General features: G+C 42.0%; 1 pseudogene; it reads right to left on the bottom strand.

The window, feature by feature from the left end:
- Positions 1 to 625: 625 nt before the first annotated feature.
- On the bottom strand, positions 626 to 7334 carry LOC147828322 (sorting nexin-11 pseudogene; annotated as a pseudogene).
- Positions 7335 to 12362: the final 5028 nt, after the last annotated feature.

Raw genomic sequence — 12362 nt, 5'->3', positions numbered from 1 at the left:
TCTGTTCCTCCAGGACAACAGCTTCGCCCTCCCGACAGTAGAGTCCAAGCAGCTGACTTTCGTTTTTAAGATTTCTTTGTTGGGGAGGTGAGGCAAGGTTGGCGTGCAAACAGATGTTTAACAGACCGAGAAATATTCATGATGAAAAGCAAGCCACACACTACTTCTTTCAGGTGACTCTGGCAAGAAGCAAGCACTAACATGAAGGATTTTGTTGTTTTTTTTATAAATAACGTTTTATCCCAGCCCTGGAGAAGCTGAGGCAGGAGGATCGCCTGCAGTTCGGGGCCACTCTGGGCTACATAGTGAGCTCAAGGTCAGCGTTGTGGGGCAAGACCCTGTCTCCATAAAAACCAAACAATAAATAACTTTTTATATTCTTATCCAGCATCTTCAGGTACCAGTTCTATAGCATTGAAATCTTAGAGTTCAGGAACAGGGACCACATACAATTCTGAGGCCCCAGCATTGTCACTTGGGAGAGGTGGGGCCCCCACTTGCAAGGCAGAAAAACATCCGAATTGAGGACTGCAGGTCCCGTGGGAGCTTTCAGTATTTTTCCAGTTTTTCCAAACATCTGGGTGAAGAGAAGTCGGGCTTTATGGAAAACACTGATCCCAGGAATTCAGCTCTCTCTGCCATCCATGCGCTGATCTCCCTGCCCCCAGCCGGCCGCGCCCGGCCCCTCCTCCTGGGCCCAGCCTCAGTTGGACATGGCGTAGGTCAGGATGGCGTCCTCCGCCACCGTGGTGGGGCTCCGGCCCTGGATGCAGGCCTCGATCTCGGGCACCGAGAGCAGGCTTTGCAGGAAGAGGTGCAGCTGGCTGTCTGACAGGAGGACCACGCTCTGCAGGCCCCTCCCCAGGAAGTGCTGCAGGTCCTGGCGGTGCCCTTTTTTTTTTTTTTTCCTTTATTGGTACATTGTAGGTATACAACACAATTACATTCATCATTGGGAACTGTACCTCTACATAATGCATCTTTGCTCTTATTTTTTCCCCATTCCTAGCCCTCCCTTCACCCCCTCCACCCTTCCCTATTTACAAAGACTTTATTTCCATTTTTTCCATTTCTCAGCATTTTTCCTTTCCCTTCTTTCCTTTCCCCTGCCCCTCCCACTACCCCTACCCCTATGGACCTTTTCTTCCTATTTTGCATTATCGATTGATTATTCATTCTAATCATTGGTATATTTTAGGTCTACAATATAATGACATTCATCATTGGAAATTTGCACCTTTACATAGTCTCTCTTGGTTCTTATTTTTCACCCTTACCCAGCCCTCCCTTCAACCCCTCCATTCCTACCTATTTACGAAGATTTTGTTCCTATTTTTCCATTTTCTCATATTAATTCCATACCCTTCTTTCCTTTCGCCTAGCCCTCCCACTTCCTTCCCCTTTGACCCTTTTCTTCCTATTTCTTCCTATTACCTATTATACATTTAGTCCTTATTTACACTTTCAGTTTGTCACACCAGAGAAACTATTCAGTATTTATCATGTGTGTCCTATTTATTTCACTTAAGAGTAGCGCCTCAGTGTGCATCCACTTAGCTAGAAATGTCTCTAATTTCTCATTTTTTATGGCTGAGTAGTACTCCATTTCATTAAAAAAACCCCGACATTTTCTTTATCCAGTCTCCAGTTGATGGGCAGTTGGGCAGTTTCCAAGTTTTAGCTATTACAAACTGTGCCACTATAAACATGGGTGCACATATATCACTGTGGTATGATTCTTTTAATTCTTTGGGGAAGATCCCCAGCAGCGGAATAGCAGGGTCAAATGGGACTTCCAGTCCTAGTTCTTTGCGGTATCTCCACACTGATTTCCACAATGGCTGCACCAGTCTACACTCCCACTAGCAGTGGAGCAGGGTTCCTCTTTTCCCACAGCCCTGCCAGCATTTGTTATTGGTTGATTTCATGATAGCAGCCATTCTTTCTGGGCTGAGGTGGAATCTCAGCATTGTTTTCATTTGCATCTCTCGAATGACCACTGATGTTGAACATTTTTTCATGTATTTATTTGCTATTTCTACTTCCTTGTCTGAGAAATGTTTGTTCATTTCAGATGCCCATTTTCGGATTGGGTCTTTAAATTTGGGAGGTCTGATCTTTTTAAGTTCTTTATAGATTGGAGATAGTAGACCTTTGTCTGAGGAAGAGCAGGTGAAGATTTTTTTCCCACATTGTGGGTTGTCTCTTCACACTGCTGGTGGCTTCTCTTGCTGTGCAGAAGCTTTTTAATAAGAAGAGATCCCACTTGTTGATTGTTTGTGCTAGATCACAGGCAACTGAGGTTTTGTTCATAAAATCTTTTCCTCCACCTATGTCTTCAAGAGTTCTACCTAACCTCTGTTCCATCTGGTTCAAAGTTTCTATTTTATTATTTAGATTTTTAATCCATTTTGATTTTAGTTTAGTGCATGGTGAGAGATACAGGTCTAGTTTTAATCTTTGGCAAGTTGAAGCCCAATTTTTCCAGCACCATTTATTAATGAGGCTATCTTTCCTCCAGTGAGGGTGTTTGACTCCTTTATCAAAGATAAGATGGCTGAGTGTGTCTGGCGTTGTTTCTGCATCTTCTAATCTGTTCCACTGGTCCTCAGGTCTGCTTTTTTGCCAGTACCATGCTGTCTTTATCACAGTAACTTTGTAGTATAGTTGCAGGTTGGGGATTGTGATACCCCCTGCCATGTCTCTGTTACCTAGAATTGCTTTTGCTATTCTGGGTCTCTTCTCACTCCAAATGAATTTTTGGATTGTTTCCTCAAGGTCCATGAAGTATGCTGCTGGGATCTCAATTGGAATTGCATTGAATCTATATAGCAGTTTTGGAAGTATGGTCATTTTCACTATATTAACCCTTCCTACCCAGGAGCAGGGAATGTCTGTCCATTTTCTGATATCATCTTCAATCTCTCTTTTTCAGAGTGCCATAGTTTTCAGAGAAGAGGTCTTTCATTTCTTTCATTAGGTTGATTCCTAGGTATTTCAGTTTTTTCGATGCTATTGTGAAAGGAATTGTTTGCCCTATTTCTCTCTCAGTGAGTCTGTCATTCGTGTAGAGGAAAGCTATTGATTTTTTTGTGTTGACCTTGTAACCAGCTACTTGACTGAATTTAGTTATTAAGTCTAGAAGACTTTTGGTGGAGTTCTTGGGGTCTTCTATATAGAGTATCATGTCATCTGCAAATAATGACAATTTGACTTCTTCATTTCCTATCTTTATTCCTTTTATTTCTTTCTCTTGTCTAATTGCCGCGGCTAATGTTTCCAAAACTATATTGAACAAGAGTGGTGATAGTGGACATCCTTGTCTTGTTCCTGATTTTAGTGTGAAGCATTTAAATTTTTTACCATTTAGTATATTGGCTGTTGGTTTTTCATAGATGGCTTTTATCAGTTTGAGGTAGAGACCATCTATTTCAATGTTTTGTTTTGTTTTTTTTTTTTTGGTTCCGGGGATTGAACTCGGGACCTTGCACCTTCAAGAAAGGCAGTGGAACCACTGAGCTAAATCCCTGGTCCCTTTATTCCAATTTTTTGTAGGGTTTTTATCATAAATGCATGTTGGATTTTGTCAAACGCTTTTTTTGCATCTATGGAGATAATCATATGGTTTTTGTCCTTGGCTCTATTGATATAGTGTATTACATTAATTGATTTGCATAAGTTGAACTATCCCTGCATCCCTGGGATGAATCCCACTTGATCAGGGTGTATGATCTTCTTGATGATCCTCTGCATTCTATTTGCCAGTATCTTATTAAGGATTTTTGCATCTATGTTCATTAGTGAGATTGGCCTATGGTTCTCCTTTTCAGATGGGTCTTTCTCTGCTTTGGGGATCAAGGTGATGGTTGCTTCCAGGAATGAATTTGGGAGTATTGCTTCCCTTTCAATTTCATTGAAGAGTTTAAACAGTAGTGGCAGCAGTTCCTCTCTAAATGTCTTGTAGAATTCAGCAGTGAAGTCATCAGGGCCCGGGCTTTTCTTAGTTGGTAAGTTTTTAATTACATTTTCAATTTCATTGGTTGATATTGGGTTGTTCAGAATCTTTAGGTCTTCTTCGTTCAACTTTGGTAATTCCTATGTATCTAGGAATCTGTCCATTTCTTCTGTGTTGTCCATCTTATTGGTGTATAGGTTCTGGAAGTGGGTATTGATGATCCTCTGGATTTCTGCTGGGTCTGTTGTAATTTCACCCTTTTCATTCCTAATTGCATGGATTTGGGCCTTTTCTTTCCTTTTTCTGACAAGGTTGGCTAAAGGTTTGTCAATTTTGTTGATTCTTTCAAAGAACCAACTCTTGCCTTCATTGATTTTTTGTATCATTCTCTTAGTCTCCATTGCATTGATTTCTCCTCTGATCTTTATAATTTCTTCCCTTGTGTGAGCTCTGGGGTTGTCCTGTTCTTCCTTTTCTAGAAGCTTGAGGTTCAGCATCAGGTTGTTTAATTGGGCTTGTTCTGTTTTCCTAATATGCGTATTCACTGCTATGAATTTCCCTCGTAAGACTTGCTTTCATTGTGTCCCATAGATTCCAATGTGTTGTATTGTCATTGTCATTTAATTGAAGGAACTGTCTGATTTCTTCTTTAATTTCCTCTGTGACCCATTGGTTATTCAGAAGTGTGTTGTTCAATTTCCACGTGTATATGAAATTTTTTGAGTTTCTTTTGCTATGGATCTCCAATTTCATCACACTATGGTCTGATAATGTACAGGGGACAACTTCAATTCCTTTGCACTTACTTAAACATGTTCTATGTGTGACTATGTGGTCTATTTTGGAGAATGACCCACATGCAGCTGAGAAGAATGTGTATTCTGATTTTGTGGGGTGGAAGACTCTGTAAACATCTGTTAAGTTCATTTGTTCAAGAGTTCAATTGAGTTCTGGTATTTCATTACTTATTTTTAGTCTAGCTGATCTATCTATTTGTGACAGTGGGGTGTTGAGGTCCCCCACTACAATTGTATTAGTGCATATATGACTTTTCATGTCCATTAGTATTTGTTTTATATAGCTGGATGCACTAGTGTTTGGTGCATAGATATTTATGATTGTCATCTCTTCCTCTTGGATTCTTCCCTTTACAAGGATGTAGTGTCCTTCTTCGTCTCTCTTAATCAGTGTTGGTTTGAAATCTACTTGATCTGCCAAGAGGATAGCTACTCCTGCTTTTTTTCGGGTTCCTGTCACATGCAGTATTGTTTTCCACCCTTTAACTTTCAGTCTATGAGTTTCCTTTTGAATGAAGTGTGTTTCTTGTATGCAGCATATTATTGGATTTTGCTTCTTGACCCATTCTGCCAGTCTATTTCTTTTGATTGGTGAATTGAGACCATTAACATTGATGGTTATAACTGAAATGTATTGACTTGTCATTGCCATGACTTTTTCTTTTTGTTAGGTTCTCCCCCTTTACATTTAATTTCTTGTCATGCCAGATGGGTTCATTCTGCTTTCCTTCCTGGGGTTGTGATCCTCAATGTCTGTTCCTAGGATATTGTGTAAAATTCTTTGGAGTGCTGGTTTGGTATTCACAAAGTTCCTAAGGTGCTCTTTGTCATGAAAGCATCTTATTTCTCCATCCATTTTGAAAGATAGTTTTGCAGGGTACATCAATCTGGGTTGGAGGCTGTTTTCTTTTAGGGCTTGGAATATGTCACTCCAAGCTCTTCTTGCCTTGATGGTTTGTGTTGAGAAGTCTGCTGTGATCCTGATTGGCTTTCCTTCATATGTGATTTGTTTCTTTTCTCTAATTGCTTGTAGAACTTTGTTCTTCTGTTGAGTTTCTGGAATCTTAACAATTATATGCCTATGTGTAGATTTTTTTTTGATCAAGGCTAGTTGGAGTCCTATATGCCTCACTTATCTGTATGTCAAGTTCTTTTCCCCTGCTTGGGAAGTTTTCTGCCATTACGTCTACGAAGAGGTTTTTTATGTCATCTGCACTCTCTCCTGTTTCTTCATTGACTCCAATCAGTCTTATGTTATTCTTCTTTGCATCGTCTAGCAGCTGCTGGATTGATTTCTCATGTTCCCTTATAATTTTGAAACAATTTTTCTTTTCCTGGTCATTAATTGCAATCTTATCTTCTATATCTGAAATTCTGTCCTCACATTGGCTCATTCTGCTGTGTAGACTTTCAATGGAGTTTTTCATCTCCTGGAAATCTATTTGCATCTGTTTTATGGATTTCATTTGTTTCCTATTTTGGGATTCCATCCTGTTGCTCAGCTCCTCTCTAGATTTATTAATCATGTCTTGCACTAGGAGCACAATTTCTCCTGTTATCTGAGAAATTATTTCTGATTTCATTTTTTCCAGATCCCCTTTTGTTGTCAGTTCAGTGGGTCTAGGTGGTTGAGCATCAGAGTGTTCCATCTCATTTCCCTTTGGGGTTGCTGTAGGTGATCTGGAAGTCTGGTTTTCAGACTTATTTACATGTTTTCTCATTTCGACTGCGGGGGAAGGGGGGATGCTCTTGACCTCCACGTGGCTCACCTCCTCTGAGCTGAGAGAGGTGGGCCAAGGGCCGGAGCGGCAGTAGGGATGGTGGTCCAAAAGTGGCAGTAGGCATGTTTGGCAGCCCGGAAGCCCCTTCCTCTGGACAAGGAGCAGTGAGACAGCAGCTCAGAAGCCCCTACCTCTGGGCTGGGAGCGGCGGGATGGACGGCAGCCCAAAAGCCCTTTCCTCTGGACTGGGAGTGGTGGTAGGGATGGTGGCCGGACAGCCCCTTCCTCTGGACTAGGAGCAGTGGGAAGGCGGCTCAGAAGCCCCCACCTCTGGGCAGGAATTCTTTGAATGCTGAGAACTTGATTAGCTCCAGTACAGTGGTCTGGTGGTCCAGTGTCCACTGTGTCTTTGTAGTGTGGAGCCAGGTGGCTGTACAGAGAAGAGGCCAAAGGAGTGGGGAGGGGGGCAGTGAATTGCTGCCAGGACTCGGACTGATTTGGTGTTTTCAGCATGACTGGCGACCTCAGGGACGCGTCCACAGACCTGCCTGTCTGCAGCAGGCTGATTCAGTGTTTTCAGCGTGACTCGGCACTTCTCAATGGGCTAGTCCGAGCTGCCGAAGAAGGGGGCCTTCCCAGGCGGCTCGGGTACAGGTACAAGGACCAAGCCAGTGTTTCTCTGCAGTTGCTTTCTCAGTCACACGAACTCATGGTAGCAGCACCGCACAAAGGAAGTCTTGCTGTTGCTGTGGAGGAAGATCTTGTAGTCCACATAGGAGTTCCAGGAGCCTTCATCATTCTGCAAGCGGGGGTCCTGTACGCGCACTGTGATCCTTCCTCTTGCTCTGGGTTTTCCGACATCCTACACCCAAGGTCGGCTAAAAGACGACATCTTGAAATGAAACTGACTTCAGCCAGTAAGTACTGCCAAGAAATGATCTGGGCCAGCTCCTGTAATCCCAGCACTCTGGGAAGCTGAGACAGGAGGATCTCAAGTTCAAGCCCAACCTGGGGAAATGAGTGAAACTGATCCCGAGAGCAGCACCCACTCCCACAGCGACAGCTCCATTTGGCCAGAGTCAGGGCTTCTCCTTCTGGGTGAGTGGCCAATGCCCCAGTGCATTAGGGGAGATGGCTCCTGGACAGCTAATCCAAGCTGCCCTGGAGGCCCCGCCCCCACAGGCTTGGGCTGTCTGTGGCTATGAGTTCCAGGAGGCATGGCTATGACCAGCCCAGGCTGAAGTCAAGATTGATTTTTTTTTGGTACTGGGGATCGAACTCAGGACCTTGCACTTGCGAGGCAGGAAGTGGCACCACTGAGCTCTATCCCTGGACCCCAATTATTTCATTCAAAAATTTTATATTAAGAGGCAAAGAGTACCAATTGTGCATTGACTAACTCCTGAATTAGTGACACATTTACCCCAAGAATAACTTCAACAAATAATGACCTTGTCTTCCTTCTAAGAGATAGTTGGGTTTTTGTGTGTGATGATGTTGGGGGGTTGAACCTAGGACCTTGCATATGCTAGGTAAGTGCTCTAACCCTGAGCTACATTCTCAGTCCCCACTTACAAGGATACAGTAAGTTCCCACTTATGGAAGAATTTAGTTCTAAGAGAACGTTTGTAAGTCAGATTCACTCATAATCTGACAAAGTGAGTCTCACACTACAGTACACCTGTGAAAGTTCACAACTCAAATGTTCGTAAGTCGGGGTCACTGTACTTGGAATTCACAAGGAGCGAGCTAGTTTTTAGCTAATTAATTGTTTAATCATACTATTGAGGAATTATGTTTGTTAAAGTTCTAATTAAAAGTTTTAATTTATATTTTTTGTTGGGATTTGTTTTCAGAAGTCTCTCCTTCTGTAATTATTTTTCAGTCACTGAAATGAGCAGTGATGGTAGAGTAAAATGATAAATATTTATCAATATTTACCACATTCCAGGAAAACAGCTGAGTATTAACCTAGGAATCATGTAATTCAATTCCTCCATTTTAATGATGAAGAAATAGAAGAAGATCAAAAGAGTAAACCACTTGACTGAGAGAAGAATTGGGTGCCAAATTTATGACCCAGTGATCATGAACATAGTATTCTTTGCAACCTAATATGTAACTGTATTTCACTATCCGTGTTTCAGAGTGACTCTGATCAGGTAGAACACTGCTTTTTATTGAAGAACACCGGAAGAGGAAATGTTCCATTGAGATGCACAGGATTCATGGAATGAAGTTTCGCTAGACTTTTTATTCAGATATTCTGATTACTTCAGATAAACTAGTATTTTTAATTCCATATAAACTATTATTTTTAATTACTGGACTTTGGATTTAGGTAGAACTGGTTTTGCATCCAAAAGTCACTGCTTCAAATTTCTTAAAATTATTAGTTCTTAGCATGGTACTCATTTATTAATTAATTTGACAAATATTTATGAAGTGCTAGGAACTACTATAGATAGGTGCTGAAGATCCACGAGTTGACAAAAATACCAATCTAGATGAATTGGGACGGTATGCCTGGAAGTACTGCTTCGATAAAGCAAACTAACCAGGACACGGTAACACGACTTTCCCTCACCTTGTCCGGTGACAGTCAGCAGCTGTGATCCCGGCCTTTCTCACGGTTTTCATCTTGCCTACCTACTGCATCATTAGCAAGGAAAATCCAGCATCATAGCCGCTTCCTTCTCCTTTAAAACTGACCAGGGACTTCCCACAGATTTATAAAACTATCAGATAACCCTCCCTACACCTGCTGACACTAAATGCTTAGCTCTTCACTCTACCCTGCTTCACAACTACAGAATGTGCTTCCTTGGCTCTCCACCTGGCATATTTTATTTCTTTCCACAAAACTGGGCTGTCAGCTATTCCTCTCACCACCCGCCAGGTGCCTTGCTCGCCTACGCTTTTCCTCAAGGCCTGCGCTAGATCAGACCTTCCCCGCAGACAAATCTGCTAGAGACAAATGACGCAGCTCCATTCTCTATTCCTATTGGTTGAAGAGAAAGGTCCCGAAGGGATGGGTATTTCCAAGAACGCTTCTCTTTGTTAAAATACGTCAGTGTAAAAAGCTGGAACGCTTTCCCGAGTAGGAACTAGTCCGAACTGAGACTGATGAGGCACATCCTGGGCTTGAGGGTTGAGTCTGTGGCTGCTCCCTGTGAAAAAGGAAGAGCCATTTCTTCTAAAAGGATTCATCTTTACTCAAACGATATTTTCTAGTACAATCATGAGACTTTTACTGCTCAGGAAATCCGAACCCTCAATTCTCTTACTTCCTAGTCTTACAAGTACACTGGGATTGCTAACGTGATTTCCCATCCTGTTTGGGTGGCTCTACCCTTCCTCAAGGAACACTTTTCTGCTTCATTGCCAGGACTCCTCTCTCTGCCTGCGTTTTTAAATCTTTTGTTACCCTGTAGTATAATTTCATCTTCTCTTCCTTCCCGCCTTTTTCTTGGGCATTGCTATCCTACATATACAGAAAACACATTGCAGTGCTTATTGGGCTGTGTTATAGCAAGTTTATGTGGACCCTGAACTCCTAGGAAATGAGATCTGCAGATCCCTTTCATATCTGCAATGCCATCACCTTAAGAAAGCTTTGCACAATTGCAGCACTAATATATTTTGAAATAAATTTATATTAAAATGAATTTACATTAAATTTCTAAATCTAAATTTATTTTTCTCTTTGACATCAGGACAAAATTCTCACATTCTTATTATTACTTCCAAAAATGGTATAAAATATTACTTGCAGAGTTGTTAAAATGATGAAATGAGGTAACTGGGAAATGCCTAACAGGGCCTAGGATTGATTTTATTTTCCAGCGTTGACCCTGCGTTTTCTTCTGATTGCCAGCAGATGGAGAAATAACCCTCAACCAACCTCTCTCTTCTCTCCTTTCAATCTTCTCACCAGAGATTTAAATTTTCTACCAGCAATAAGATACTAGCGTCATAAGAGGGAAAGGAACAAGAAACCTGATTCTAGCACTCTACACGCATGCAAGTCATGCTTCAAAATGAAAAGGGGGAGGTTTGGCAGTCCACATACTCCTTCCCACAAAGTCCAGGTGCTAGATCTTCTTCTTATCACATAACTCATGACCTTCTGCACCACCTCCTCACGGGGTCTTGAAATGGGAATAATGCAAGGGGTAGCACAGGAGCACTGTATTATGTTCTGGAGAGAAGCAAGTGGCTTCACCCATTAGTTGTATAGGAAGGAAACTGACAATTACTGGACATTTTCAACAGTGCTTTTCCCGGAAAATTGACCAGCTTCATCCTGAAGGATAGAGCCCAGAATGGAGAAGCAACCACAGGTTTAAAAAGTCTTTGGATACTAGTACCTCAGGAGAGAAAATAGTTCTAAGGATGAGAAAGATAGTTCTAAAAAGCTCCACATTTTCTTCCCCTACTCATCCAGTGCTTTCATTTAAGCTTTGCACAAATTCAGAGAGCTACAGCGTGCTCAGTAATACCAATCCCTTATTCTCACCGTCACCTACCTAGTCCTGCTTCACCTCCTATATCAAATGACACCTGTACCGGTCAGCTTTACATCACTATAAAGAAATACTTGATGCAGGCTACTTGTAGAGAAAAGGGGATTATTTAGCTCACATTTTCTGGTGACTCACAGTCATGGTGCCGACTTTCACTCAGTTCTGGTCAAAGCCCCAAGGCAGAAGGTGAGTGGTCAATGGCAATGACAGAAACACGTGTTGGGGCAAGTGGTCACTTCCTGGGCCAGAAAGAAGAGGGGGAAAGGGATAGCCTTGCTCTTTTGGTAATGTCCTCTCAGGAGAACTCCGGGAATCATAAAAAAACTACCAAGGAAGAGAACTACCTCATACCCAATGACCTAAATGCCTCCCAGTAAGCCTCACCCTTGAAAGGTTTCATAGTACCTTTCCATATTGCTACCCCAAGGACAAGCCGCCAATCACAGTGGATAATTAGGGGACGCCGAGGCCATATCAAACCAGCACCTACGTTTTCTGTTTGCACATTTCTACTCATCGCCTCCCTAAAGAAGTAACTGCTCTGCTCAGATTCCAAGGCCTTTCATTATCAAGCCCTCCCTGCACATCTCACCTCCAGTACCGCTCGGCAATCTGGATGTTCACACCAGTCAGTGTAGGCTGCTTCTTAAATTAAGCCTTTTCCAATCCCTACCCAGTGCTGCTCTTGCTAATACACCTCCCGGTTGTTTCTTTTCCTCTGCGGCTCATCTTCTCTGCTCCAGGGCTCACTTTTGCCAGTGAACTACACTTTCAGGTTTTCTCCAAAAACTCCATTCTATATGCACGTACCGTATTTTCAGTGTTCTTAAATTTTGTTAATTTAAAATCATACCATTTGTATTTTCATTGTAATTCATAAATGTCTATATTTATATTTATTGTTTGTTAATTCACCAACTATTGACCTTAGCTTTTTTGAACTATGCAATGTGCTAGGGACTGAGGAGAGAATGAGAGAATAAATGCACAAAGAATATAACAGGAATTTATACTCTGTGTGTTTTGTGTGTTTCTTTCCTTCCTGGTAATATTGATCTGTGTGAGGTCTTCGTCCTGTATTCTGAGCCCCTACTGCACTCCTTTGGAAATAGTTGGTATTCAGTAAATACTTTCTCTTGGAATTTTATTGGTTATCTCTCATGCTTCTCTGGCCTGCGTAGCTCTTACCATACTGCCTGGCACTTGTAGGTGATCAGTTAACAATTGCTGTTTAATTGATATCATTGCCTCAAAAGGGAGTTAAGATCAACATTAAGACAAAGTTCCCTTTTCTGACTTTGAATGCGAGGTAATCTCTGTCATGCCACTGTCCCTCCTGCCCCTCTTTACATTTGCTTCCTAA

The sequence above is a fragment of the Heterocephalus glaber genome, unplaced genomic scaffold (genome assembly GCF_053883595.1).
Source record: "Heterocephalus glaber isolate CG9 unplaced genomic scaffold, H.glaber_assembly_v1.0 deba00001141, whole genome shotgun sequence".
NCBI lineage: Eukaryota > Metazoa > Chordata > Mammalia > Rodentia > Bathyergidae > Heterocephalus > Heterocephalus glaber.
Note: the sequence above shows the minus strand (reverse complement) of the source record. Positions and strands in the feature narration are given on the sequence as shown.